General features: G+C 38.0%; 1 pseudogene; it reads right to left on the minus strand.

Annotated features, from left to right (window-relative positions):
- Nucleotides 1-9509: 9509 nt before the first annotated feature.
- LOC113595850 (uncharacterized) lies at nucleotides 9510-9608 on the minus strand (annotated as a pseudogene).
- Nucleotides 9609-10457: the final 849 nt, after the last annotated feature.

Raw genomic sequence — 10457 nt, forward strand, 5'->3', positions numbered from 1 at the left:
GGATCACAATTTGAGCCAAAATCAAGAGGCAGACACCCAACCAACTGAGCCATCCCGGTGCCCCAACCCACATGTATTTCTATTATCCAGGGCTACTATTTAACATTTTGGCACATAGACTTAGAAAGACGCTATGGAGAAACTAAATAGTTTCTTTTTCTTTGTTTTATATGTGTGTGTGTGTGTGCGTGCGTGTGCTGTATACATATACATTTTATACATATATAATATATATTTACACATAATTATGTTATATATCCATAATTATATTCATATGTACATATATCTATGTACAACTATTATGTACAACTATGAAGACAGTTTATATTTGTATATACACACATGTATATATATATATATATACACACATAAATACACACGCATAATAAATTCATGTCTTCATATATCCATGTACAACTATGTAGACACAGTTTACCAAAATCTTCCCTCCTTTTAAATTATAGCTAAAGGTCTCCTTCCTCTAGGGAATCTTAGAATCCATTTACTGGCACATTCTTTGCCCTACCTCTTCACCTCAAGATATTCTTTTCTACTAATTACTTCTTTTTTAACCTGGGCTGACGTATCAGCTTCCCATGCCTCTCCTATTTGTCTAACTTCAAATGAAGATGGTAATATTAAGAGGCAGCCTGTAATTACAAGGAAACTTTAAAATTGCAGAGTCATCTCCCAAGAAATCTCAAAAGCAGTGCCCTTGACTGTCTTAGGTCACATCAGCAGAAAATGGGGCCCTCAAGGCATGGTTTTGTGAGTGTGATATCTGCCAGCCAGTGGTTCTAGATGGGCAACTTTGCTGTCTTTGCTTATTGGTCTTGGCCCATGCAATTATTATTATTATTATTATTATTACTATTATTATTTTGCATTTTGCCATTTTAAAATTTATAAAGTAGAAACAGAAAGATAGCTAGAACTTCTAGTGAGGAGAAGACTAATTGAATTGACACAAAGATAGAGCATTCAGATGGGCCCAAAGTATCAAACCTTTAGTCTCAGCAAAATATTTATTGGACCTTCACTAGTCAGTAGCATGGTCATTTGGGAAGGGAAGGAACAAAAGTGATCATGTTAGATACTGAAGTACCAATGGCTGGATCTCAAACATGTGGTCTGAAGAGGGATTTGAAAATGTTTTTTCAGCTGTCTGGATATGAAACATTTATTGGCACCTGCTATACATACTGGGCATAAAAAGTCACGTCTAATTCTGAAATACCTAAAAATTCAAAGTTACACTTCTGTTTAGTGTTCTGACTGTACCTGGAGGTTTCTGATTCTCCCATTCTGGATTATTCTCCACTTCCCCACCCATCATTTCATTTCCCCCACCAAAAAAAGTATTTCTTTTTCAGTGACTTTTTTCAGACTCGGTGCTAAATATATATTTCAGGAAATAGAAACAATGAACAATGTAGGCCTTTAGGACTCTCAACCTTTGACAGAATTTTTATTCAAATGCAAGCAGAAATAGGGACTAATGTGAGCAAATGACATCCAATAATAATTTAGTAAACTCAGTTTTGGTGGTTTCTAACCGCCTCACCGGTTACATCTTCAAGTCTAAATAGATAAGTTGGGTCTATTTCAACACAGCTGTGCGTACATGGACCCTTGATTTATGACAAAGATGTTTCTGCAGTGGAAGGAGAAAGAATGGTCTTTTCAAATGTGGACATGTGGGTGGGGAGGTGTTAAATAAACATCTGCACACACACACACACACACACACACACACACAAACCTGAACACTACTTGATACTATACACAAAGCAGAATTCCAGGTGGATTGTGGATCTAAATGTGCAAAAAACAACACATTTCTAGAAAATAACAAAGGAGAATCACTTCATGACCTCGAGGAAAGCAAAAATTTTAAAGGACATACATACAAAAATAGCATAAGAGACTGATAAGTTTGTCTTCATTGACATTTAGAACCCACCCTGTTGATCAGAAGTTAACATGAGAGTGAAAAGGGAAATCCACTGAGCAAGAGAAAGATATTTGCAATATATATAACTGACAAAGAACTCACATACAGAATATTAAAAAATTTTTTTAATGTTTATCTTTTATTTTTGAGACAGAGAGAGAGAGACATAGCATGAGCGAAGGAGAGGCAGAGAGAGAGGGAGACACAGAATCAGAAGCAGACTCCAGGCTCTGAGCTGTCAGCACAGAGCCTGATGAGGGGCTTGAACTCATCAACTGCAAGATTATGACCCGAGAGAAGTCAGACACTCAACAGACTGAGCCACCCAGGCGCCCCCAGAATATTTTTTAAAACGTGTACAAATCATTAAGAAAAAGGCAGACAACCAACTAAAAAATGTCTCCCCCCACAAAAAAATGGGCCCAAAAATTCAATGGACACTTTACGAAGGATGATGCCAAGCATCTCAAGGTCATTATTGATTGAAGAAATAAAAAATAAAACCACAAGATATTATAACACCCCAGACTCCCCATCCCAATTCTTGAATGGCAAGAATACCAAGTGTAGAGAATGGAACAATGGAGACTCTCATGCCCTGTTTGGTGCATATACCTGAGTAGATATCGTATATTCCCTGTAAACCAGCAACTGTAGCCTTGATATATACCAGCAGAAATGAAGGCATATATGCACAAAATGCATGCACAACACCGTTTACAGCAGCATTATTCTTAATACATAAAAATTGCAAATAGAATGAATATTACCCAGCCACATACATGAATGAATTACTACTATCCATGACAACATGGGAGATTTCCATAAACATAATGTTGGATTAAATAAGTCATTCGTACAATAACATATACTATATAATTCCATGTGTATAAAGTTAAAAAATAGTCAAATCCAATCTGTGGTATTACAACTTGGAATAGCAGTTACTTTTCAGCAGAGGTTAATGACTACACGGTTCTGATCTGCTCACCTTTCTGTATAAACGTTACCTCTCAATTAAAGTTAAAAATCTTTTTAAAAACAAGCTTTTCCGTGGTAAAACCTGCCTCTTCTTCCCATCTTTGAATTTATGAGCCATCAGCAAAAGCTCATCATAGTCTCACAAATCAAGAATGCTACATCTGTCTCTTCTGTGGAAATTTTTTTTTCCAATCACTTCTGTGCCTAGAATGTTACCTGCCCCCCTCAATTTTACTTTTATTTGATACTATTTTCTTCTGGTTTTCTACACTTTAAAATATTTATATCAAACTTTTACACTAGCGTATAGTGTGGTGAGAATCTAAATTGATTTTGTCCCCAAATTACATACTTGTTATCCAAATGCAACTTATTAACTAATAGTCTCTTTCCTTTTTATAATTCTGTATACATGAAAAACTTGGGTGGGTCAGTCTGTTACGCATCTGACTCTTGATTTCAGCTCAGGTCATGAGAGGAGGGTCATGGGACTGAGCCCCGTGTTGGGCTCTGTGCTGAGCAGGGAGCCTACTGAGGATTCTCTCTTTCTCTCCCCCTCTGTGTCTCTCCCCTGCTCATGCTCTCTCTCTCTCTTAAATACAAAAAAAAAATTTTTTTAATTTTGAATACAAAGGAGGTATATATTCTATCCCAACAACTTACTGGTAATTTTTGTACCAGGACACTTTCATTATAATTGCATTGTGATGTATTTGTAACTTATTGTTCTCTGTGGATTCTTATCATTTTCTCCTTGAATTTTCTCCATATTCTTTCATGCTGATTGTTTGGATCAAGTTCAGAATTTCTTGTTTGTGCTGCAAGAAGAGAAGAAAATTCTACTGAGATCAATCACATAACCATGTGATTCATTTGGACAGAATGGTTACTATTATCATATTCGTCCTCTCCTGCCCCTCTCAACATTGGCCGACCTCAATCACCATTCTGTGGGTGTAATAGAAAAGGAGTCAGGAGATCTCAATTTTATTACTTGTTCTTCCACTAAATACTTGTGTGACTTTGACATAGTCATGTACCATAGGGATATTGTATTTCCCTATGTGCACATTGATTTTTCATATTTTTTACTCATTTCTTCTTTGAAAGAGTTTGCTTTTATGGGTTTATAATATCTATTTACATGGAAAGGATATGACTTCTTTATCTCTCTTACATGCTTGCCAATAATTTTCTTAATTTGTAATTTTTTCAACTTTGATATATCATTATTTTGTTGTTGGCTTTTTTGTAGACAGTGTTGCATTTCTTTTTTTGTAGGTTTATTATTTTACTGGGGTTTAATTACATGTAATGACACATACAGGTCTTAGTGATTTCTGACAAACTATGCATTCCTCTGTATTTCACACCCCATCAAGATATAGTATATTCCCATCATCCCCAAAAGATCCTTCCTGACGCTTCCTAGGCCATCTCTGGTCCCCATCCTGACAGGAACAACCACTGTCTGTGTATCTCATCAGAGCTAGCTTTGCCTGTCCCAGAACATTATATATCTAGAATCATATATAGGCTATTCTCATTTTTTTTATGTGTGATTTTGCTGTTTGCAATAGCCCCAAGAGCCACGCTGCTATACTGTCTAGTGTCCCTAAGTGCAAGAAGGTGGGCATGTACCTTATGGAGAAAATATATGTATTAGAAAAGCTTCTTTCATGAGTTGGAATGCTGTTGACCATGAACTTAATGTTAATGAATCAGCAGTATATATGAAATAAGCTGTCTTTAAACAGAAATACACAGAAAGCAAGGTTATGTGTTGAGAGAGAGACGAAAGTCTCGGGGATCTAACCTTAAATTTTCCCTAGAGTTGGTTTCTGATTTTGCTAATTCAGTGTGCACGGCAATTTCATAGAACATAACTACAGCAAATAACAAGAACTGACTTTGGTAAGGCTCCTCCCAGTTGTATATCTGTACTGTGTTTTTGTTTAGAGCTAAGTAGCGTTAGATTGTAGAGAGATGTATTACAAATTATGTTTTCATTCCTTTGTTAGCAGAATTTTGCACTGTTTCCAGTTTGGGGAAATTCTGAATAAAGTTTCCAGGAACGTTCTTGTACAAGTCTTTTTGTGAACATATGTTTTCATTTATCTTGGGTAGATACTAAAAAGTGGAATTGCCCCATCATAGGGCAAACTTAATTTTAGGAGGAACTACGAGAACAGTTTCCAGAGTGGTCAAAGGACTTGTCCCACCAGCAAACTATAAACATCCTAGCTTTCCCGCGTTTTGGGCTACATGCAGTGGTTGGTTAGCAAATCTAATGGGTGTGCAGTGGTATTTCATCACGGTTTTAATTTGTATTTTCCTGGTGAAAGATGATGTTTCACCAGTGCATAGGAGCCTTTTGTATATCTTTCTCCAGTGCATAGGAGCCTTTTGTATATCTCTGTGAAGTGCCCTTTTAAGACTTCTGACAATTTTTGAAAATTGGGTATTTGACTTTTTATTATTGAGTTACAGGAATTGTAAATATACTTTGGATATAAGTCCTGTGTCAGATAAATGGGAACATTATCTGCTTTTCTGCGGCTTGCCTACCTCAGTATTGTTTTTTCATGAGTAAAAATATTTTATTTGATAAACTCCATTGTTACGAGTTTCTTCTTTCTGAGTTCTAAGAAATCTTTGCTTACCTTCATGTTGTGAAGATATTCTAATATGTACATTTTTTTGAGAGAGAGAGCATGTGGGCAAGTGGGGGAGGGGCAGAGAGAGAAGAGAGAGAATCCTAGGCCGAGAGAATCTACTCTGAGCTGAGTGTGGAGCCTGACATGGGGCTCGATCCCATGACCCTGGGATCACGACCTGAGCGGAAATCAAGAGTCATTCAACCGACTGAGCCATCCAGGCGACCCTCTAATTTGTAATTTTTTAAAGCTTTATAGTTTTACCTTTTACCTTTAAGCCTATGATCCATTTTATTTTTTATTTTTTTAAAACATTTATTTATTTTTGAGACAGAGAGAGCATGAACAGGGGAGGGTCAGAGAAAGAGGGAGACACAGAATCCGAAACAGGCTCCAGGCTCTGAGCTGTCAGCACAGAGCCCGACGCGGGGCTCGAACTCACGGACCGTGAGATCATGACCTGAGCCGAAGTCGGACGCTCAACCGACTGAGCCACCCAGGCGCCCCTCTATGATCCATTTTAAATTAACTCTTACAGGGAGTGAGGCATGAGTTGAGTTTCTTGTTTTTTGTTTTTTTCTCCCAGAGAGATGATCTGTTGTTTCTCAATTATTTGTTAAAAAAATCCTTTCCCCATTGAATTGTTTTGGTAGGTTGACCTAAAATCAATCGACTGTACATGCGTGTCTATTTCAAGTTTTCTTCTGTTATTTCATTTGTTCAGTTTTATGCCAATAAGACATCTGCTTCATTACCATATATTTATATGCCTTGAAAATAGGTCATGTAAGTACTTCAACTTTGTTCTTTCTTTGGCCTTTTCATGTACATGTAAATTTTACAAGTAACTTGTCAATTTCTGTGAGATAGCCTGCTGGGATTTGACTAAAAATAGTTTGATATACAGATTGATTTGGTAATGATTTGAAAAATTGCTTGGTATTATTCTCTCCCTTAAATGAGCAGTAGAATTCATTAGTGAGGCCATCGGGCCCTAAAATCTTCTTGATGGAAGATTTTTTTAAATTGTCAATTTAGTTGTTTAAAGAAGTATAGGGCTAATCAGATTTTCTGTTTTTTCTTAAATCAGATTTGTTGTGTTGTATTTTCTGAGAAATCTATCTTGTATAAGTTATTAAATTTGTCATCACAGAGTGATTATAATGTCTGTGATATCTGTAGTAATGTCCTGTCTTTCATCCTGATATTTGTAATTTTGTTTTCTTTCTCTTTTTTTTCTTGTCCTTTCTAGCTAGGAGGTTATCAATAATGTCGTTAATAATTACAGAGAACAAACTATGGCTTTGTTATTTTCTCTCTGTTGGTTTTTGTGTTTTTTATCTCATCGATTTTTTCTTTTTAAAATTTCCTTTTTTTTTGAACTTGCTCCTCTTGCCTCTAAAGATGGATTTAGACCTTCAATTTTAAACCTTCCTTCTTTTCTAATACCAGCACTTAGAGCTATAAATTTCCCTCTAGCAAATTTAGATATGTGATATTTTATGAAGTTCAAAATAGTTTCTAGTTCCCTAATAATGTTTTCTTTGACAGTAGTTATTTTTTTTTAATTTTTTTTTAACACGTTTATTTATTTTTGGGACAGAGAGAGACAGAGCATGAATGGGGGAGGGGCAGAGAGAGAGGGAGACACACAGAATCGGAAGCAGGCTCCAGGCTCTGAGCCATCAGCCCAGAGCCTGACGCGGGGCTCGAACTCACGGACCGCGAGATCGTGACCTGAGCTGAAGTCGGACGCTTAACCGACTGAGCCACCCAGGCGCCCCGACAGTAGTTATTTAGAAGTGTGTTGCTTGGGGTGCCTGGGTGGCTCAGTCAGTTAAGCGTCTGACTTCGGCTCAGGTCACGATCTTGTGGTTCTTGAGTTTGAGGCCCACACGGGTCTCTCTGCTGTCAGTGCAGAGCCTGCTTCAGACCTTCTGTCTCTCTCTCTCTCTGTCCCTTCCCCACTCACACTCTCTCTAGTTCAAAAATAAATAAACATTTAAAAAGTGTGTTGTTTTTCATTTAAAAAAGTGTGTGTATAATTTCCAAATACCTGAGGATGTTCTGAGTTTATTTATTTATTTTTAACAATTTCTTATTTAATTTCCTTGTGGTTGAAAAATATACTCTGCCTAATTTCAATCCCTTTAGGCTTGGACAGACTGGTTTTATGACCCAAGATGTGATCCATCCATCTTGGTGTTTGTTCTGTGTGTACTTTAAAAAGACTGTGCTTTTGGGGCGCCTGGGTGGCTCAGTCGGTTAAGCGTCCGACTTCGGCTCAGGTCATGATCTCACGATCTGTGAGTTCAAGCCCCGCGTCGGGCTCTGTGCTGACAGCTCAGAGCCTGGAGCCCATTTCAGATTCTGTGTCTCCCTCTCTCTCTGCCCCTCCCCTGCTCATGCTCTGTCTCTCTCTGTCTTAAAAATAAATAAACGTTAAAAAAAAATTAAAAAAAAAAAGAATGTGTTTTCTACAGTCACTGGATATAATGTCTCTTAAATATCAATTAGGTAAATTTGGTTGTTCAGTGATTGTTCTGGATGGTGGTAAAAGGTCTGGCTTCTCATTTGGTCTTCTCTGACACTACACCAGGCAGGGATGGTGAGAGAGGAGCACTTTATTACTACTAATGAGAGTCCAGGGTCCCCATATGAGCTCTGCTGATACCATGTATGAGGGTGTCTCATTACTGTATCATTCTATCATGATTGGGCAGGAATGAAATGACCAACTCCCCATTCAGTCTGCTTTCAGTCTACCCCAGTGTGGGTAGGAGAATAGAGTAAGGAGGGTTTTGCTTTTTTTAAGTTTATTTATTTATTTTGAGAGAGACAGAGTGAGAGTGAGGGAGAGGCAGAGAGAGAGAGAGAGAGAGAGAGAATCCCAAGCAGGCTCCATGCCGTCTGTCAGTGCAGACCCCACCATGGGACTTGAACTCACGAAACTGTGAGATCATGACCTGAACTGAAATCAAGAATTGGACGCTTCACTTACTGAGCCACCCAGGAGCCCTTAGAGTAAGGAGGTTTTGTCTAAAAGGTTTTGTCTCTTTCTTGATCATTTCTCCCTTTCCTGATCCTTTGAGAAAATAGGCTTTTCTTGGGACTCCATTTGTCTTTTCTTGTTTATCATTGCCATGGTGCCTATTTCCTCAACACCCAGTCTGGGATGTGAAAGGCAAAAAGAAAACACAAGAACTCACCACATGTCAATTCCTTAGGTCCTCAGATCTCTAGCTGGTCTGTTTTCTTCTCTCTACCTTTTATATTCTTACATATGTTTTATTTATAATATTAAGGGTTATTTTTTAAATCATAATTTAGCAGGAGAAGTAGAAAGAAATGCATCTGTTACGTTTTGGTCTGGTGACTTCAATTTTGAAGGATATGAAGGAAATTCTTGCTAGATTTCTGGATTGAGTTTTTTTCTTACAATGGAAAGATCTCATTCTATTGTCTTCTGACTTATTTCTTGATGACAAGTAAGCAGTAATATTTATTTTATCTCAAATGTGGGCAATGCGTTTTTTCCATATGGTTGCTTTTAACATTTGTTTGTTTATTATTTATTTGTTTATTTATAGTAAGTTCCCCCCAAGTTGTTAATTTTTTTTTTATTTTTTTAATGTTTATTTATTTTTGAGAGACAGTGAGAGACAGAGTGCAAGCAGGGGAGGAGCAGGGAGAGAGGGAGATGCAGAATCCGAAGCCGGCTCCAGGCTCCGAACTGTCAGCACAGAGCCGGACGCGGGGCTCGACCTCACCAACTATGAGATCATGACCTGAGCTGACTGTCGGACACTCAACTGACTGAGCCACCCAGGTGCCACCCAAGTTTTTATTTAAATTCCAGTTAGTTAACATTCAGTGTAATATTCGTTTCAGGTGTAGAACTTAGTGATTCAACACTTAAAAATGTGGCATGAATTTGCACACCACCTTGTGCGGGGTCTATGCTAGTCCTTTCTGTATCATTCCGATTTTAGTATATGTGCTGCCGAAGCAAGCACTGACACTTTATTTTTATTATTGGTTTTCAGCACTTGGATTCTGATGTGCTTTAGTGTGGTTTTATTTATGTTTATGTTGCTTTGGCTTTTTTTTTTTTTTTTTTTTATCTTCTTGAACCTTTTATCAAAATTGGAAAATAGGAGTCCGAACTTCAAAAACATGAATTCGAGCCCTGCATCGGGCTCTGTGCTGACAGCTCGGAGCCTGGAGCCTGCTTCAGCTTCTGTGTCTCCCTCTCTCTCTGCCCCTCCCCACCCCTGCATGCTCTCTCTCAAAAATGAATAAACATTAAAAATAAATTAAAAAAACAAGCAAACAACTTAGGAGTCGTTGAGCGGGATAAATACCAGAGGCCAGGCATATCCCTGAATGTGAATTCACCAGGGACTAGTCAAACTTACCTACAGAGCTATTTTGTGTTTGTGCTTATTCATTTGTTTTTCTTTTTATTCAGAATCCAAAATGCGGAAGTAGGGGAGAAGGAAGCACATCCAAGGGAAGCTACGGAGCTTTAAAGAATATATTAGGAGTTCAAAGCAGCCAGGGACTGAGATGAGAAAAGTAGCTACGGACGCCTCAACGGAAGTCGGGCTAGAAGGAATCCATTTGTAGAGTCGCGCGATCACAGAAAAAGTATGAGCAAGATTTGTTACGACCAGTGCTCAAAAAAATTCCTGTTTCCACACCCACGTATTGCTCTATGATTAACTTCCCACGCGAGCACACAGGATCTATGTATTTTCTTATCCGTATGTGTGGTAGTTTAGTATCCCGTCGGAATTATTTCATCGGTCTCCTACTACTATTTCCAATAATGGCTCAGGAGAGCACTGCCTTTAACAAAGGTT

Source organism: Acinonyx jubatus, chromosome D2, assembly GCF_027475565.1.
Source record: "Acinonyx jubatus isolate Ajub_Pintada_27869175 chromosome D2, VMU_Ajub_asm_v1.0, whole genome shotgun sequence".
NCBI classification, from domain to species: Eukaryota; Metazoa; Chordata; class Mammalia; order Carnivora; family Felidae; genus Acinonyx; species Acinonyx jubatus.